Here is a 9,558-nt window from a genome sequence, read left to right as displayed (position 1 = left end):
AGCCGGTACAGCGGCAATTTGCCGCTATACCGGGGAAGCGCACACCAGCAGTTGGCCGGCTCATGCAAGTTGCTTCTGCTTCGGAGCAGTAAGAAACTTAACAAAGGGAAAGGCAGGAAAAAGGGTTTAGGGGATGGGAAGGACCGGGGAATGTTGCGTCCGTTGGTCACAGACGGCTGCGACCGCTCTGCCTTACCTCTTTTTCTCCCCTTTCACTCTCTTTGGGCAAGATGGGTGCCGAGGGCCTCGGCGTTTCCAAACCAGCATGGGTGTCCCCATCCTCCATGCTCACTCCTGTGGCCTCCTAGGGCGCGAATGTGCACTTCTCCTACGCTCAAATACACGTCATGGCGGGAACCTCGGGGGCGGCCCCACCGCATGACGTCAGTACCTCTGGGTATATCTAGCCTCCGCTACCACTTTGAGACTTCGCTTCGCTACTCTGACTGCTCTAAGCTGCACGCTTAGACGCCGCTTTCACACTAAGGGCCTCGCTCCAGTAAGAAGCTCTAGACACCTGCTCCTCGGGGGTCTCTCGCTTCCAACTTCCCTTCGGGGTTCCTCACTAACTTAAGACAACCGCTCTTTGGGAGTCTTTCTCTCTATTTCTACTTTCAGGATATTTGACCATTGGGTACTCCCTCCTCGAGGGCCTATCTACTTTTATATCCTGCACCATGGACCTTCGCTCCCACCATTCTGCCACCAGGAAGACGCTTTCATTCTGTGAGTACCTCTACGATCTGGCGCTCCAACTCCACCCACCAACTGTGCCATTACCCACACTGTGGGCTCCCGCCTATCATGACCATCTGGGTGAGACTATACTTCTGAGCCTGTTGAATGTTCTGGCACTTCAAGGATCAGTGCCCTACCTTCCTGCTCTCACCATCTACCTATAGCAGTACAATAAAGACTCTATCCATACTGTGTCTGCTATTTGTGTCAGCCTATCGCAGTGGTTCCCCACTGGGCCCCTCCCTGTGGGCGGAGTCATCTCCATTGCATCCACGTGTCCACAATGCCACAAACACAATAGGAAAGATGGAGGGAGTATGGGCAGAGGGTAAGAACATAAATTACCATGCTGGGTCAGACCAAGGGTCCATCAAGCCCAGTATCCTGTTTCCAACAGAGGCCAAACCAGGCCACAAGAACCTGGCAATTACCCAAAAGTTCCTTAATTGGAGCAGACTGGGAGAGGCTCGATCTCATCACCGCGCATACCTTTATACAATTAGGCCCCTTGTGCACGCAGATTATAAAATCCAGCACAAGTTTGCGCCCAGCCCCCTTATTTTGTTATTAAATCGGCACATCCACCTTTTAAAATCTACCCCTAAATGCCTAGTCCTGGTCATTTAAGAAGGTCCTGATATATATACTCCTTTACAGACACCATAAAGTATAAATAGAAACATGCAGACAAAACCTTAACTGGAAATCACGACAGGCCAAACTCTATACAGTGGAAAAACAGCAACATCACCATTTCTCATAAAGCATCAAACAATAAAATCAATAAATATAAAACAACATAATAGTAAAAACATACTAATAAAAATATTTCAAAAAAGCTGCCAAATAGAACTTACAAATTTTAAAATTCATCCAAATTTTTAAAATTTACCAAACATTTCAAAACAGCAGACAGATCAAATAATACCAAGTATTTAAAATTAATAGGGATAACATTTTCTGCCACTCTCCATACTTGAACTTTTGATTTCTAGTTACCCTGAGATTGCCTTTAATTAGTGTGCGTGGAGGTGAGCAAACATTTTCTCTTATACATAAACACTCTACCACACGTTTATTCTCTCTCCCCCTCATACATGCTTCTTTCCTCCCTCACACTCTCCATTTCTCTCTCATTCAAACTTGCTTCTTTTCTCATACACGTTGTCTCCTTCCCTCTCTCCAACTCATATGTGCTCTCACCCACATTCCCTCTTTCATATGTACTTTCTGTCTCGCACACATTCATGCTCGCTCGCTCTCTCTCTTTCACTCATATATGTTCCCTCTCACGCCAGGCCTCACCTTTTTGTCAACTGCTGGCATAGGCCCAGGAGCCTCTTCCGCTCTTTGACCACTGGCAGGATAGGCTCCACCCTAGAGGTGCAACGTGTGTTTAGATCTTTCCAGCAGTGGACAGAAAGTGTCTGTGCAGAGCCCATAAAGGTGCAAAGCCAGCGGCAATTGCTCCAGTTGACCCCCCCCCCCCCTTCTGCCCCAGAAAAAGCCCAGCTCTGGTCTCCACCAGTGGCCTTTTTTTTTTTTTCTTCTCAGCTGCCAATGGCTTCAGGAACCTCTTTCACTTTTCATCCACCTCTGGGTTTTCTTCCGTTCTGGCTGCTGGCAGGGGCTTCTTCACCCTTTGGCTGCATATGGCTTGGGTTCCTGTGGTGGTCCTTGGTAGGGGTGGGGCTTCTTCACTTTTCTGCCACTGGCAGGTTGGGCTCTGCTGGTGGTCACATGTTGAGCCTCTTTATCTCTTCTGTAACTTTTGCCCCATGTAATTGCACACTTGATAGTGTGGGGCCTATTTGGCATGTTTATAGTTTATAGCTTTTGTTTTTCTAGACCGTCACATCAGCCGTAGCCTTCACAACGGTGTACAATTATATTTAACATGAGAAAGACAATACATTCTTAAAAGGATAACAGCTAAAAATACTAAAAGATGAAGCACAGAAAAGTAAATTAGCTGTTAAAATAACATCACAATAGTATAGCATTTTAAAAGAATAGTTACAATAAAATTCCTAAACAAATATTAAAATAAATCAACCATCCAATATTTGTGAATATTAAAAGAATAAAAAGAAAAGAGAACAAACCCAAGAGCTTCTATTGCACAGTTTCTGCATAACCATGTTTTTAATTCTGCTTTAAACTTTTTCTTATCTGCCTGTAATCTCAATGAGACAGGTAATGAGTTCCATACTTTTGTTCCTGCTATTGATGATATTCGTTCTGTTACTTGGCTGAGCTTAGCAGATTTAATGGTCTGTTCTGCTAGCAGTCCCTTTTTAGCAGATCTTAGATTCTTTTGAGGAATATGGAGATGCATAGTTGTGTTCAGCCATTCAGTACCTTCTCCATAAATGATATTATGGATTATGCATGCAGTTTTATATTGAATACGATGATATATCGGGAACCAATGCAGTGCGATCAAAGTAGGTGTTATATGATCATATTTCTGTTGGCCAGTTAAAATCCTTGCTGCCGCATTTTGCAATACCTGAAGCGGCCTGGTTGTGGACACTGCAAGTCCTAAAAGCAGAGTATTGCAGTAGACTATATTTGCAAAAATCAAGGTTTGTAGAACTGTTCTAAAATAATTATGATCTAGAAATGTTTTTAGTTTTCTTAAGGTCAATAATTTGAAGTAGTCATCTTTTAATTTGTTAGCAATATGTTTTTTTTCATGGAAAATTCTGTATCTAATATAACTTCCAAACCCCTAGTAAAGAAAGAAGGTGTAATCCTGATGTTATCATCTAATAACAGATCTGGTAATGTACTATGGCTACATTTTCGCTCAAATAACCTTATTTCCGTCTTATCCATGTTTAAAATTAGTCGTAAATGTTGCATCAGGTTTTTTTTTTTTATAGCAGTTATATAAACTTTGATAATCTCATGAGTATGCTGTACAGAATTCTCAATGGGGACTAAAAATTGGATGTCATCAGCATAAAGAAATTTTACCCCTAGATCATTAAGCAAGTGACAAGTAGGTAAAACATAAATATTAAACAGCGTTGCAGACAGAGTTGAACCTTGGGGTACACCAGTATGAAAAGGTATTTTGTCAGAAGATGAATTTTTAATATTAACTTGAAATGAACGATTTGTTAGAAAAGATTTAAACCATTTTAATGGTATGTCAGTGACACCTAATTCTGATAAACAAGCGAGTAAAATCTCATGGTCCACTGTGTCGAAAGCTGAAGAAAGATCCAAAAGCACCAAAAAGTAACTTTGACCCACATCAAAACCTCTTAAAACAATAGCCATAGGAGCAAGTAAAAGTGTTTTGATATTAACATTTTTTTCTAAAATCGAATTGGTTAGGCAGTAAAATATTATTAGATTCTAAAAATGCATCAAGCTGTTTTTTGTATAGCCTTTTCTAAAGGTTTTGCTAAAAAGGATGTTAGAAATGGACCTAAAATTATTTAATTGTGTATTATCTAAGTTTGGCTTTTTGAGAATTGGGTTTATTATAGCATTTTTCAATATATCTGGAAATATGCCTTCTTGTATTGATAAATTAACAATGTCTCTCACTAAAGGTGCAATAGTGTCGGCAACTAGCTTTAAGAGAAGAGATTTGAATAGCGTCTAATGGGTGTTTCACAGGGTTCAATTTCTTAATAATAGATTCAATTTCCAAAGTAGAGGTTAGTTCAAAGGTGCTCCATTGTATACCCACTTTAATGGGCATCCTAACAATTTGTTTAGAACTGAGCTTAATGCTGGAGTTTAGGGTATCAATTTTCTGTTTAAAAAATAGAGCAATCTCGTTACATTTCTGTTCTGGTAACCCCTGTTCTGATCTAGTTGGCTCTTTAGTCAGATTTTTTACAATAGAAAAAAGTATCATGGGATATAAAGATTGTTCCATTTTGTTTTTAAAAAATTCCTTTTTAATGCGTTCAATATTTTTTTTATAACGATGTAGGGCTGCTCTAAAGTCTCTTAGCAATAGTACTGTTTTGTTTCTTCTCCACTTTTTAGCTCAAGCCTTTTTAAAGGTTTGTTTTTGCCTTTTTAGTTCTAAGTTGTACCATGGATTCATACTTTGTTTTGGATTAATTTTTTTATTCTTAATTTGACATAGTTTATTGGCTATATTTGAGCATTTGGATAGCCAAACCGAAGTTATTTCAGAGGTAGTGTTGGCCTTAATATTGTCCTTAATGGAATAAAACTCATTCATTAATTTGTCCACAATTTGGTTGAATTTGAAAGGTAAAATAACCAGGATTTGCATCGGATAGGTTGGCTTGATAATTAAATTCAACCTCAGAATAAATTAAAAAATGATCAGACCAGGGCACAGAGATGGAGCTGGTAGAAACATGTTTATAAAGATTATGATTAAGAAAAATCTGAGCGAGTATATGACCAACCTTATGTGTGGGATCGTGAGAATTGAGATTATAGCCCAAAGCAGCTAAGGTATCAGCTAAAATAGAACGTGCTATCTAACAGTACGTCGTCGATATGTAAATTTAAAATCACCTAGTATTAGTGAGGGTTTACTAGGATTTAGGTAGGCAGTAAAAAATTAAATTAGAGGAGAAATATTGTGTCTCCCTCCACCCACATCTTTTTGCTCTCTGGGAATGTGTGTTTTTATAAGTGTATGTGTCTGTTGGAGGGCGTAGAAAGATTGCATCTATTACCTTGTGTTGGTTTTATAAGAAGTTAATAGGTGTTAAAGGTGGTTTCTCTCAGGGGTTTGTTTTGTGCTCACAATGACTGGAGTGACTTACTTATAAACCAGGATATGCTGGGTGTGATCTGTTTCTGAAATTTACTGTTAATACTTGTATTTGGCCAATGAGAGCTTCCTTCTGAAGCTCAAAGGGTGCACTTGAAATACCTTTTTAACCAAGCTGCTAGCACCCAGTCCGACTGGGACTATTTGTATATCTTTGCCACATTTTAGTCATCTGGTACTTGACTATTTTTTTCTCTATAAGAGGTGTTATCTCACATTGTGTGGGAATGAAAAAAACACTATTGAACTTAGCCACAGTGAGAAGCAAAGGGACTGCTATTATGCCATGTGTCTTGGGGTAAGCAGTGAGCCTGTCTGCGTCAGGCTGACGTGCGGGGTTGTGCGTCTGACGCCTCTGCTCAGGTAGCATGGAATGAGAATGACTTTTCTTAGAGTGCACATGAAAAATGCCATTTTGTTTTTATTTTTTGTTATGATTTGTGGGTGTGTGGACCCTTGGCTCGAGATGCGAGGTGTTACTGCCTGTGGGGAGGAGCCCCACAGGTCCAAACCATCGGGAGGCGAGGTACTGGCACAGTAGGGAGCTCTGGGCACAGTGATGGAGAGATCCCTGGGAACCAGGAGGTAACCCCGTAGGATGGCAGAGAGAGGGCAGTACCTGGACAAAGACCCTGGAGGGCGAGGCGCCAGTCAGACCGCGGAGCGGAAGGCGCAAGACTAGCCATGCAGGAGGTTCTCCGGGAAGGCAGCCCTGAGGGGCAGAGCTGTACAGTGTAGTGGGCGTAGATGTAGTGATGTAGGCTAATCCATGTAGCAAGGAAGCCTGAGCCCGATCTCTGCAGTAACGTAAGCTGGAACCCGGAGAGCCGAGGATGTCGGCAGTCTTGTGTAGAAGCAAGCCTGAGGAGCGGGTAGATGACAGTCACAGAAAGAATGAGAGTCCAGCCCCGAGGAGCGGGGAAGCTCTGGAAAGTCTCTGGAGCTAGACGACACGGCCCGAGGAGTGGTGTCGGTAGTCTTGAGTATGATGCAGGCACAACCCTGAGGAGCGGGGAAGCCTGGTAGAGGAACTCACAGGATGCCGCAGTGTTCCGGGGAAGACCCGAGTAGTAGCAGCCCTTACAATGTAGGACCCAGGAGGCGCAGGGCCAGCCCGAGGAGCGGGATAGGCCAGGAGAGCAAGTACCGGAGAAGCGCACACTGACCCCCGAGGAGCAGGTGCCAGACAGGGTCCAGGAGCAAGGCCAGAAGCGTAGTCTCAGGAACACGAAGGCAGGAGTTGTAGACACATACAGAACTTGTTGCCAAATCGGCTTGATGGGGGTGAAGGTGGAGCTTAAGCACAGAGGTCCGATGACAACATCAAACAGGGACGCCCCCGAGGTTCCTGCCGAAGAGGCTTCAAAGGCAGGGCCGGTGACGCACGCGCCCAGGAAGGCCCGACATCGTAGGGGGAAGTACCGGCGTCCATGCTGCCATGTGGAGTCCCGTGGAACGTGGCGGTGTAGACTGGCCCGCGCAGCGACAGACCCGAGGAGAGCGGTGCAAGACTTGAGTACTCGTTGTCGCAGTCATCTGCTACCAACAGGCATAACAATTTTTATTTTTTATTGTATTTTTAAATTTCATTTTTGCTTACTTATGTACATACAATGTGTTTTAACACCCGTGCATGTATATTCCTTAAAAATGTATATATGTAAAGCAACGAGTACACATTATATGGATTTTATCGCTAACTGCTTAGATGCCACAGTGATATGGCCATATCTCAAATATTATTAAACTTTGTTAAACATCCCTAGTCAATCGAAAAAAAGTAATGGGCAATTCTGGCATTCTGCCTGTTGTTCAAAGAAGTGGGTTTTCTACAAAATTTTCCTATATCATTTTTTTTTTAATTTGCATAGAGGTTGTGCTCAGAAGACTTGGCTGTTAGCAAAGTTTTTCAATTAGCCAAGTAGTTGAACTGAAATATCTGGGGGGAATAGGAATCCAAAAAGGACATTTTAATGTGGTTTAAACGTTATACTAAAACAAATTCAAAGCTTGAACTTGCCAAGCTTGCTTAATATTGCATTGGTATCCATTCATTGTTAAATTTTTCCATTTCTAAAAACAAAATAAATTTCCAAAGAAACATCATGAGAGTTTGTCCACCCCATATCTTCTCTGTTGTCTCCAGGATTGCCATTTTATTTATTTAGAAAAATTTCAATGCCGCATATCCTTCGCTCTGTGCGGCTTATAATAAAACACTCATAATATTACACCAATTCTTAAAGAGTTACACTGGTTACCTATTTCATATAGAATTCAGTACAAACCTTTAATTCTCATTCATAAAACACTTTATAATAAGATAGACTGGTTGAATACCGCACTACAATTTCATATTCCTCAAAGGAGCCTACGCTCCACAAATACTGGGCTGTTTCCAATGCCCTCTCCGAAATTGGCGCACCTGAATACAGTAAGGGAGCACGCACTATCATTGGCAGGTCCTGCCCTATGGAACAACTTACCAACAGAGTTAAGGCTGGAACCCACGACTCAAACATTCAAGAAAAATCTAAAGACATGGCTCTTTCAGAAAGCCTTTGCATGAATGTCTTGATGTTTGTCAATCACTGAGAAGTAGCATATTGGTTACTTATAGAAAAATATAATACTCTGCATCATTAAACACAATCAATTATAGTATGATATGGGTAGGAAAATTATATACAGAGGAAAGGAATAGCTATGCTGATATTACCAGCACAATTTATTTTCTATAAACTGAAGTGATATTTCAGATTGAATGTTGGTATATAAAAAAATAAATAATAGTTCACATAATAAATAATACAGTACATTAAAATGAAAGACTTGGGGGGCGCTGTTGGCCACGTGACTGGATGGCTGCGTGAGCAAGGGGATCTCGTCCCGCTCCTCCTTGAGGACTAAATAACGCTTTAAAATAATGTGCAAACCGCGATCCTAATAACTCCATCGAAATGCCTGAACGATGCTGAGTAAATACATCCCAATTGCATGTAACTAAAAGCAGCTCTTTGAGAGACGGGAAGGCTGAGGTTCTCCCGTTCGCCATTTTGGAGGTCCTCTGTTGCTGTGAAGCTGCTGCCGTGGTGCTATAGGGCCTGCCGGCTCCTATATTTTTGTGCAGAGAAAGCACAAAATAAGAGTTCGCGGAAAGGTGCCGACAGCGATCGGGGAAGTGGAGAGGCATCCCTCGGTTAGACGATACCCCTAGAGGTACACATCGCAGAAGAGCGCAGTAGCGCCACGTGGCAACGAGATGCAGCACAGGTGGGCTTCAAGGAGGACTTGGCCCTGATACTGATTTATTCAAGTATGTGGAGTCACGCTGGGGTCTGCCTCTCAGTTTTTGTTTTTTTTATTAAAACGGGGCCTATGCAATCCTTAAACAGTGCAAGCGCTGATACCAGAAGACCTTGTGGCAATAGCAGTAAGGAGGCGGAAATCCAAGGGAGGAGGTTTGTGGCCCCGCTTCAGCTTTATTCCAGGGAAGCACCTTTGAATTGTGGTAGTCCAGACTCAATAGCTTATTGCTGAATCCCGTACCAAAGCGGGGCTGCCTGCAGTTGGGGATAATAAAACGGTGCTGAGTAGGAAAGGTGGGAGCACTCGCACCAGTGGAGAGGCTGGGCTCTGATCTTCCCCTCACTTATAGCGGATTTGATCTGACACTTCACAACCTGGTAATATTTTGGGGGTTTACCTTCCATTAAGTTGATGGCAGCCAGGAAAAAAAGTGATTTACAAAAGTTCTCATTTACCAAAGTGGCGGCTGAGATGCGGCAATCAGGGATGGACATAACAGAAGGAACTGAGGGGAGTGGAGGGGGAGGCTCTGATTCTGAGGCGCCGATACTATCCCCACAAACAGCTAGGGAAGGGGCACCATCCCTTTCAGATTTACCAACAAAGGACACGATGAGAGATTGGTTTATAGAACTTCGAGCGGACATGAAGCAGAATAAAGAGGAACTGCTACACTCCTTTTCTGAATTGAGAGAGGATTTTATGGCGTTGGGACGAAGGGTTGATGA

This window comes from Rhinatrema bivittatum, chromosome 9, assembly GCF_901001135.1.
Source record: "Rhinatrema bivittatum chromosome 9, aRhiBiv1.1, whole genome shotgun sequence".
Classification (NCBI taxonomy): domain Eukaryota; kingdom Metazoa; phylum Chordata; class Amphibia; order Gymnophiona; family Rhinatrematidae; genus Rhinatrema; species Rhinatrema bivittatum.
The sequence above is the reverse complement of the archived record's forward strand: the minus strand, read 5'-3'. Positions refer to the sequence as shown.